Source organism: Malus domestica, chromosome 16 (genome assembly GCF_042453785.1).
Source record: "Malus domestica chromosome 16, GDT2T_hap1".
Lineage (NCBI taxonomy): Eukaryota > Viridiplantae > Streptophyta > Magnoliopsida > Rosales > Rosaceae > Malus > Malus domestica.
The window spans coordinates 21831180-21842225 of record NC_091676.1 but is presented as its reverse complement, the minus strand read 5'-3'; the positions used below and the strand labels follow the sequence as shown (position 1 = coordinate 21842225).

Below are 11046 nucleotides of genomic sequence, written 5' to 3'. Positions count from 1 at the left end.
TCTGTGTTGACCTCTCGAGCTTGTTAGCATGAAGATTGTCCAGTGTGGATGATGGTGCGCCTTTTTACTTTCAGTGATCCAACTGTGTTAACCTCCAAAATTGCTTGGCACTTCATTCTTGAAGGAATGAAACTTCGAACGTCATCCTTTTCTGCCAGACGATCGATCTTTTCTACTTATGGTGTCGTCTTTCTCCTTCTGGAAGGCTCTTTGGCTTCTTCAAGTCTTTCCATAACTGACTGTCGTGGAGGAAAGTTAGTCGTATTGCTTTGCTTCTTAGGTTTCGACAACCTTTTGAAAACAGAGCTTCGAGATGCTGACGTGTTAAGCCTTTTGAAGACGAAATTTCTGTTTTGATCGCCAATGAGTTTAGGTGCCGAAACTCTGGGCCTTGAACGATTTATTCTATCGAATACTGACGTCTGGGGGGCAGGTTGAGGCTCTTCTTTATCTTGTATAATGCTCACGCTGATGTGTTGAGCGCTAGCATTTTTTGCCTTGCTGGAGATCTTCACCGGTGCATTTGGTGTGAAGCCAAGTTCTGCTTTATTGTTGTTAACCCCGTAACCATGCTCCTCCAACTTCTTCTGAGTTTTAGTGAGATCACGTTTGTTGTCTTTGATGGTGTTCGAATCCTTCTTTCCCAAATTTGCAGAGGAGGTGAAGTTGTACCCAGCTTTCGACATGAGTTTGTAGGCGTTTGGATCAAAACCTTCTTCGGTCCTCTTGGTTGGGAGAAAGCTTGGTTCTACCCCTTTTGGCAGGCCTTTTATAAAGCCTTGTGATGGTCTTGCAACTTTAGTGTCGCCTAGCTGTGTCAGAGGAAAAACTGCATTCGTTTTGAGCAACTTTACATTATCCATGTGCCGCTGTGCATCGGCTTTGCTTGCTGCAGTTTCAAACAGGGATTGACCATTCTTTCTTCTCGACGTCGGGATGTATCGAAAAACGGGTATGTTTGGTCCATTTGAAGGCATCCTACTCCCTCTGGTTGTTGTAGGTTTAGCAAGCTCATCGTCATTTTTGCTTGAAGATGGCATAGCTTCTTCTTCTTGCTTCTTGGGTACGGCTTGCCACTCCTGCTTTTTAGGTGTTGCTTTGCCCATGTATTTGATCTCTTTTGGAAGAGTTTCGGGCACCATGTCTTCATCCATGTAGAACTTGGCGTCTGCGAAATGTGATTCCGCTTCGATGAATGGTTTGGTGTTTCCATAGATCACATTCACTCCTTCTTGGTAAAATTTTAAGCATTGGTGAAGGGTGGACTGTACTACTCTATTCGCATGGATCCAAGGCCTTCCTAAGAGCAAACCGTAGGAAGTTCTTGCATCAATCACGTGAAATATTGTGCTTGACTTGAGTTTACCAATGGTCATCTCTACTCGAATCATGCCCATCGCTCCTTGTCCTCCTTGGTTAAAACCTTGGATTAGTAGACGACTTAGGGATAGTTCATCCACCTTGATGCTGATTGTGGTCATTGTTGACTTTGGCATGATATTTATGGCTGATCCGCCATCCACAAGCATGTGGTCGACTTTATGCTCCTTTACGTACCCAGAGACGAAAAGATGACGGTTTGTGAGGCTTGGATCCTAGCAGCAAGTCTTCGTCGGTGAAGTGGATTGTGTCCTCGGCAGCACAACATATGGCACACTCGTGTGGCCGAAGCCTCAAGCCTTTGTTCTTGCTTTCTTGCACTTCGTGGTCGTTTGGACTTGCTAAAACCGCTGCCAGTGCCTTTCGTATCTTCTTTGGCAATTGTAGCGCTTCCTCGATGCTAAAGTGTGTTAGCAGACCTTCTTCAGGTGTAAGAGTATTTTCTCCCTCAGTGGCGACAACTTTGCCTTTTGAGGGTTCTTCCATTTCTACTTCGACCATATGACATGCAGCGATAGTGCAATGTTGGAAGAAGTCCTCCGGGAAGTACTCGTGCAAGGAGACTGGAATGCGTGGCTTTTGCTCAGCAGGTTCCCCAACAGATATTGGCTTAGCAGCTCTTATGTTTCTTTTAGGCTTCCTATTGCTGCGGCGGCGGTGTTTTCTCCCTTGTTCCCTCTTTGGCTTTATAGTTTGCGATCTCGGTTTCCTCGTCCTCTTATAGGTCACCAATGTCCATCATTTGTCATCGTCAGTAGGTGCATCTTGGTTGCTTGCCCCCAGTGACGGTGATGCAGAAGGTGCAGTGTGGTTTGAGTATTGCCAAGCATGGTCAGGCATTTCTTGAAGAAGCACTGGATCAAAGGATCCGAACACGACCGTAGTGGTGTGCGTTGCAGCTGTGTCTTTTAAGTCGAGCTCAATCCGCCCTTGTTGTGCCAACTTCATGATGAGTTCTTTTAGGATGAAACACTTGCCCACATGATGACCCACGATGCGATGGTACTTGCAGTACTTGGGATCATTGATGCGATTCATCTCTTCAGTGCGTTTGCATTCGGGCAACTCAATCACCTTCTTCTCCAGCAGGTCGTCCAACATTGCGTCCATGTCGGAGTCCGGAAAAGGGTATACCTTCTGCTCCAGTTCCCTCAAAGTGTTTTTGTACCTATCTTGGGTGTGGGAAGGCTCACTTCTTTTTATCTCATTTGCTTTGTTATTGAAAGAGATTTTGACAGGTGCGGACGAGGTCTTGATAGGGGTGGTATTGGTGGTAAAAGCTTCCTTGGCGGGTTTTTTCCCATGATTGTCTGCTCTTGAAGTAAACACCTTATCCCTTTTGAAATCGGTGATTGACTCCTTCTTTCCATGGTGGGCGATGCTCAGCTCCATGTCGTGGGCAGGGGTGGCTAATTCTTCAAAAGTTCGTGGTTTGATACCTTGAAGGATGTATTGTAAACCCCATTGCATGCCCTGGATGCACATCTCAATTGAAGAAATCTCAGAAAATCTGTCCTTACAGTCGAGGCTTAGATTACGCCATCAGTTGATGTAGTCCATGACTGGTTTTTCCTTCCCTTGCTTCGTGCTCGTCAGCTCTAGCATGCTCATAGTGCGGCGGGTACTGTAGAAGCGGTTGAGGAATTCCTTTTCCAACTGTTCCCAGCTATTGATGGACTCGGGCTCCAGGTCCGTGTACCACTCAAAGGCGTTTCCTTTTAACGAGCGCACAAACTGCTTGGCGAGGTAATCTCCCTCCATCCCTGCATTGTTGCAGGTTTCGACGAAATGTGCGACATGTTGCTTCGGGTTTCCCTTTCCGTCAAATTGCATAAACTTCGGTGGTTGATAGCCCATCGGCATCCTTAAGGCGTCGATCTTCTTAGAGTAAGGCTTCGAGTACAACGTGGAGGCATGGGAGCTCCCTTCGTACTGTGCCTTGATGGTGTTGGTGATCATCTCTTGCAGCTGCTGGATAGAAAGAGATTCCATGAGTGCCGCTGCTTGGTCTGGCTCCGGCTTCATATCAATTTTCTTCACTGGAGGCTCCTCTTCTCTGCCAGCTCTTCCTTTTAATGGATCATCCTCTGGGTCGGGTTTCTCGCCGTCCTGCGCCTCCAATCGGTTGACTAGTGCTACAATTTGCAAGTCTTTTTCTTCCACAGTTCGGGTTAGCCTTGCGATTGCTTCATTCATTTGAGCCAGCTGCTCATCGATTGAAGTTGCTCCAGTGGTCATGACTTGCATGGCTGAACTGCCGCTTGAATCGGCATCGGAGAGCATGGATTCAGAGTATTTCCTTGGGCTTTCACCCCTTGGTGCCCTTAATAAGGCTAAGGTGATCACAGGCTCGTGCCTTGGGTGCTCTTGTTCCCTTGGCAGAGTTGATGCAGAGGTGAAAGAGGCGGCATAAGTAGCTCTTGTCTTGCTTCGAGTCGTGATGCCCAAAGTGACACCACTTGCGACGAGGACGCTCTTGTTCTTTACGCCGGTTGCGGGAACAGTTTGAGCCTTCCTTGATGCCATTAATTTTGCAAGTGTGCTTAAATTTCTTGAACGGAGAAAGAGATGAGAGGTAAAGATAATCCCACTGGGCGTGCCAAATTTGTGAACACTAAAATTTCCTGAAAGGAAAGAGACAAGAACAACGTGCACAAAATAATATTTGTATTTGATGATTTTGGGTTACAATCTCTCTCAAATTTGATCATCTGATTCGATCTCCGTAAGGTGTTGATTTTTGGATGTGCGATTGATCCAGGGGCCGTCGAGGCTTGATCTTGGATGAACTGTTGGAAGTTTCTTCAAGGGCCGTGGGCTTGATCTTTGAAGGTGGATTTGAGCGGATCTTCAAGGAGCCGTTGGGGCCTGATCTTGAGGATGAGTGTTTCTTCAAGGGCCGTTAAGGCTTGATCTTGAATAATGGTGATGAACGGATCTTCAAGGGCTTTTGGGCTTGATCTTGAAGAACGGTTGGATGTATGGATTTGTCGACGTTGTTGATCCAAAGGGCCGTTGGGCTTGATCTAAGGATGAACATTCTTCAAGGGCCGTGGGCTTGATCTTGAAGGTGGATTTGAGCGGATCTTCAAGGAGTCGTTGGGGCTTGATCTTGAAGGTGGATGATTGTTGATCCAAGGGCCGTCAGAGCTTGATCTTGGAAGAACGATGAACGAAAAACGAAGAACGAAGAACGAAAAAGGCTTTCTTGATTCTTCGGGATAAACGGATGATGAACGATGAACACTTTCTTCAAGGGCCGTCGGGGCTTGATCTTGAATTGGTGGAAGTTCTTCAAGGGCCTTTGGAGCTTGATCTTGAAGGTGGATGATTGTTGATCCGAGGGCCGTCGGGGCTTGATCTTGGAAGAACGATGAACGAAGAACGAAGAAGGCTTTCTTGATTCTTCGGGAACCTGGATGCTTGATAGCTTCGGAGTTTCAAAGCTTCAGAGCTTCAAGGTGTAATATGAATTGGTCCCTTGAAATGAATGAAATTGGCTTCTATTTATAGAATTTTCCAATGCCTAATTTTGAATATAATATTCCAGATGAAATAAGTCGTTTCTGCCAGGTGTTGACATGTGTCCTGTTTGATGACTTTTCCGATGATTCTCGATTTTTTGTTTAGACACACGCTACGTGTAAAATTTATGTAATACATGAGCGTTGAAACTTTGATTTATCGGTCAACATTTATTTACCGAAATTTCGATGTCTACAGATAGACAACAAGAAACCCCAAAAGCTTAAGCTATCAAGAAATAAACCAACAATATATGTCAATTTATCGTGTGTTGATGCAAAGTTCTGACATTTAGATTGCAAAAGCATCAGTATTGGTATTGGCGTCGCCATGGACATCGTAATACTATTTGTTAAATTAATGAGTTCCCATTCCCCGTTTAAAGGTTTTGATTTTGATGGATTCCGACCTAGGTTTGCTATTGGGTTTTGTTTTGGTGTAATGAGCCAATAGGCATGAGCTATAAGGATTTGGGCTTTGTTTATTGTTTTGGTGTAATGACCCAATATCTCTTTGTAATCTTGTTGATTTTGTTGTACAACTACATATTGACAGATCTTGAGTTTGAATAACACTTAGTTAAATCACCGTATCATAATTATCAGAAAACAAAAAAACTGTAATAATGAAGAATCGAAGGGGATATTTTTGTTTGTCCTAGGTTCTTCTATATCAATAATTTTAAGGTCAAAACCAAAAGGCCACATGCCATGACTTTTGGGAAGTCTAGAGAGATTTGAAACGAGAATGTGTTCCGTTAATTGTTAATCGTTAGGTATGGAAAAATTACAGACTGCAGGCAAAATGCCTTTAATTTTTCAACAAGGTTTGTTATGTTAGACGGCTCCCCTAAATAGACAGGCCTTTTGTTGTCGTTTGTCGACCAAACGTTTTTTTTTTTAACAAACAATATCATCTACATTAAGAGCATTTATTGACCAAATTTTAAAAAACAACATTCAATTGCAACTTTGCCCTAATTTTCTCGCCCTGCACATGCATGAATGCATAATTACATATTTACCCAATTAAGGAATCAGTTGGTCCCCCTCTTTCCACCCTGTGTTACAAAAATTTGGATGTTTGATTATTCACAGTGCAGGGAATATTGGTTTTGGGATAAGAGTAACAAATCATGCACCAGTCAGCACCTGGCAAATGAGTCATGTTTATCATGTTTGTGTCGTTTTCGTATTATATCCATTATCATAACAGATTGTGTCATTTCAAACATGTTATGTTAACAGGTTCTTAACGGGGTGACTCGATAATGACCAGATAGTTAACAGGTTGAGTCGTTTCGTGTCAAGTTAATGTGTTATGCAAGAAATTGTCATGTCTAATGTCTAAACCTTGCAAACGGGTCATGTTCGTACCATACCCGTTACCTTAAGGGTGACCTAATAACGACCAGATTTGTTAACGTATTATTAACGGGTTGACTCAAAACTTGTCATTCTCGTATCATTTCGTATCGGGTTAAGAGGTCGTGTAAAAAATTGCCATGATATATAGCAAGTTTAACAAGAGAAAGTAACTAATTCATATATATGTATTAATGGGTTGCCAATATTAATGAGTGGAAGATGTGAATTTGTTAGACAAATATAGTAAATTAGTTAGAATTGAATTATAATTGTAATTGTAGAAGAATTTTGTTTGTTGTACAAGGATATGTAATTGTATATGTTTTGTTCTTGTATAAATGAAATATTTATTCCAGCCAATTATATTTATTTTACATGGTAGCAGGGCAGGTTTCAAATGCTAATTCAATTTTTTTTTTTTCCGGAAGCCATCCATGTCGTCCTGTTTTCTCCTCACCATGGACGATTTTCCTTCCGAATGCACTGACCATTTTTATCTTCACCATTCCTATCACCCAAATCTTTTTCTTATCTTCAAGAAATTGAATAGAGACAACTACACGACTTGGGGACGCGGTATGCAAATTTCTTTGAGCGCCAAGAAAAAGCTTGGTTTGATCAAATGCGATGTCAAGGAGCCGTCTTCCTCAAAAGATCTCGATGCACATGTTGCCTGGCGGTGCTGCGATGACATGATCCTCTCTTGGATTATTCATTCGATGGAGCTTGATCTCGCACAATTCATCCTTTTTTCCACATCTGCTAAAGTCATATGAGCCGATCTTGAAGAGAGATTTTTGCAAAGCAACGCCACCGTATTTTCCAACTCAACCATGACCTTGCCACCATTTCCCAAGGCTCCTCCTTCGTCTCTGCCTACTTCACCCGCCTTAAAGACTTCTGGGGTGAACTCGCCTCCTACAGCGATACCCGCTCCTGCACTTGTGGCACTCATAATGACTGCCAACAGCTCATGCAATTTCTTATCCGGATATGGACACTAGGTTGAGTCCGACTAGATGACCATGCTTGTTCTGCAAGACACGCGATCTGATCTGAATATGGACACAATTAGATCCTATAAGTCTTGGGGTTTCTACAATCTAGCAATTGGTGTGCACCGCAAATAATCACAACTCCTAAGAGGATGCAATATCTACTTCTAGGTATCCTATAGGATTATCCCAACTTAGAACGAGGATTCTATCCTAAAAAGGTATATCTCCCCACGGTATAAATACACCCATTTAGGGTTCAACTATGATAACGCAAACTAAATGCTTGAATTCTCTTGTCCACTGCTTAAGTCTAAAATCATTCACTAACTTGACTGTCGAAGAGCCTTTAGCCGACACACCCCTCCCCCCCTCCCCGCCCTTGCTTACTCATGGTTGTTTTATGCAAGTTGCTTGAATTTGTGCTTGACCACTACTCATGGAGGTGCGCGAATTTGGTTCCTACAATAAGCATATCCATACGTTTAAACTTTTTGGCCCATCAATGTTCAGCGAACTTGTTCAAAAGATAAACATTTGTATATTCACCACGTGTCCAACAAGCGTAGCACGAGACCCTGCTAACCTTAATGCAATATACACCGGCCTTTCCGGATATTCAATGTCCAGTTAACTTTCCAAATGGCTACGAATTTTGTTTAAGAGCTAAGTGACATGGAATACAAGTCTCATTACCCTAATCTCGTTTAGGACATTGCTTACACACCTAAATCATGTGGAAACATTCATAATATAATATAATATAAAGCTAAACCTATGAATGAACCCTATTATTAATTAGTTAAAAATGGAGCTGTTACATAATATAATATTACGAAATTGGCCTTTAGGGCACAACTCCAAGAATCTCCAACTTCTATTTAGGTGTCGATTAAGTTTCTTTTGTCACATTGTGTTAGTGATTAGGCTCCCTACATTTTTTTCAATGTTAACTCTTTAAACTTGAAACTTCTTCTTCGCAGATTCTCTAATCTTTTAATAATGCTTTTAGATTTTTGTTTGGACGACTCATGAAACCATAGTTTCTTGACTTGAGCTAATTCCCCATTCGAATCATCTAATAATGACATTAGTGATATAATGGTAGGAACATCTACAAGGACATTGATAAACTTCTTTATCCAAAACAACCTCCCGATTAGCGTTTGAAGTAGAATCATATTATGTTTCTTAGATGGAGAGCCAAACTCAGATCGAGAGGTTGTTTTCATATTCTATTTTCATGAGCAAACTTGCCAAATTGAGATGGACTGTCATTTAATACTTGATATGATTATTGATGACACGATAGCTACTGGACATATTGATATGTCTTAGCAGCTAGCAGACTTGTTTACGAAGCTACTCGGAAAGGAGAAATTTCAACTATGTTACGCAAGTTGGGAGCTCTTGACATCACCTCTTCAATGTTAAGATAAATATAGTAAATTAGTTAGAATTGAATTACAATTGTAATTGTACTCCTGAATTGTAGGAGAATTTGTTGTTGTACAAGGGTATGTAATGTATATATAAAATTTCCATATCAATGAAAGATTTATTCTAATTATATTTTTCTACAGTATTTGTGACACACCCCGACCTAGACGAGGCATGTTGGCCGTCACGTGAAAGTGACGTAGCCATGTGCACAGTGCGGAATCAATATTAATATAAGGAAATGCGAATAAATTAAAATAAATTAAAAAACCAAACCAACTAGGACACTAAATAAGGTAAAGTGTAAGTGCGATGATCAGAGCATAAGTAGCCTAAGTGCAGTCCAGTAGGACGAATACTAATTATACAATATTAATTATGGTCCTACATTAGATAATCTGTTAGAGTTGCCGTGAGTTCCTTGTGAGCCAACAACGAGCACTCCTACCTAAAACATGAAGGGGCGCAAAACAGAAAGTGTGAGTGGGCAAAAACAAAGCTTTTCAAAACCATTTCATTTATCAAAAGTTCTAACCCCTCGCCGTAAAACCTGTATAATTTCCCAGAAAATAGAATCTATATACATAACTCAAAACCATGCTCAGAATAGCGACATTCATAAGTATGCCATACCAAATATCTCAAAAGAACATAATAAGTGACTCAAGTGAAATAAACTCATGAAATATAACATACCAGCCGGATCCACCTAAAGTGGCTTGTATGGCTGAATCTATAGCTCAACAAGTATGCCTGCACACGAGTCGGAACCACCTAATGTGGTCTGTACGATAGGACTGGGTGTAAATGAATACGCTCTAGTGCTACAATCACGTGAAGACTGTGCAAATAATCGTGGGTCACCTACGAGTCGGAACCACCTAAAGCGTTCTGTACGACAAGATTGTGCACCTAACTTGGATCCAAGGTGAGCATATGGTGCGAGAGGTGAACATCACGTGAAGGATTGTGCCCTAACCACGGGCGGGAGCACTAACACCGGGGTGCAGGTTTATGAGCTCTCAAAACATCTCACATAATCATCAATTCACATAACAATCTACAACTCACCTGAGCATCCACATCGTCGAACATATATATATGCAATTACTATACTAATTCACAGTCTAAGCATAAATCAATAGGCATGGCATTTCAAAACATAATTTCATTTAAACATATTTTCTAGGAAAAATATCAAGTATATAAGTATGTAAGTATATATTGAAAACCAAAAGCCCACTCACTAATATGTGGAAGGGTCGTAACCCTCGAGCCTTGCTTGACTGCTCTCGTCCTCAGGATAGGTCTCACCTATATGCAAAATAACTATTTAAACGTTATTTTAAAGCACATACACAAAATTAGGTAATAACTTCTCATACATTCCTCAATTAGGGTATTTGAATATACCACCATGACCTACTCAACCTTAGGAACATCCCCATATTTTAAAAAAAAAAAATTTCGAGCACTCATGCGCCGCCCAAGGCACGGCCAGACGCGCGGCCCACTCGCAGGCATGTGTTTGGCACACTGACAGATTCCCTAACGGTGTTAAGGAATATTCCGTTAAATACTAGCATATACCGTTATATATACCTGACGCCGTTAGCATATTCCGTCAACTTTGACAGAATATTCTCCTCCTTCAACCTTGGTTCGCCGGAGTCCGGCGCCGATGACCTCTGCGATTGCCGGATTCTGGAAAAACTTTAAACTTCAATATCTTATTCATTTCTTAACCAAAATTCACGAAATTTGTACCAAATTGAAGCTTAGGATGAGAGGAACAATTCCTTACCATTTTAGGAACCCAAAACCAACAGAAACTCGCCGGGAAAAGTCACGATGATCTGGCCACCCTGCAACTTGTCAAACCCGAGCTTCCTAACGTCCAAAACCTTCCAAAATTATTCCAAAGTACTAGAAGAGCAAGAATAGAGCCTTCTTAAGTCTCAAAACTACCTGAAACCTTCGCGATCACGTTGAGTCATTGTGCACCTCTTTGGGGGTTTCCTGGTTCCCGAGTTCCCGACGTCCTCACGTTCCAACCAAAAGTATTGCTCGACTCCTGAGCTTGAAATGAGCACGAAAACAACTACCAAAACCCTGATTTGTGATTAGTGAGCTAGGTTTGAGGTTGTCCGTACAGTTGTATTGAAATGGAAGAAAATTCGAGAGGGAGGAAAGAGAGAGAGGGTCAACAGGATTGGTTGGTGTGTGTGTGTGTGTGTGGTCCAGTTTGCAACCAATCAACCAAAAACTTAGGCCTTTTAGTTCTAATTAGGTCCAATTAATTAGGAATATAACTAATTGGTCCAAAACCTTAGTCTATA

The 11046-nt window shown here is 41.7% G+C and overlaps 1 long non-coding RNA gene across 2 annotated transcripts; it reads right to left on the bottom strand.

Annotated features, from left to right (window-relative positions):
• Positions 1 to 8972: 8972 nt before the first annotated feature.
• On the bottom strand, positions 8973 to 10813 carry LOC114821916 (uncharacterized). Of its 2 annotated transcripts, XR_003769764.2 has the most exons (5): positions 10676 to 10813; positions 10512 to 10597; positions 10310 to 10411; positions 9955 to 10021; positions 8973 to 9155 (listed from the first exon to the last, which is right to left on the bottom strand). It is a non-coding gene; the product is annotated as an uncharacterized lncRNA (long non-coding RNA). The 2 variants fall into 2 exon arrangements; XR_011577522.1 differs by having other exon boundaries at positions 8996 to 9155; positions 9955 to 10411.
• Between the last annotated feature and the right edge of the window lie 233 nt (positions 10814 to 11046).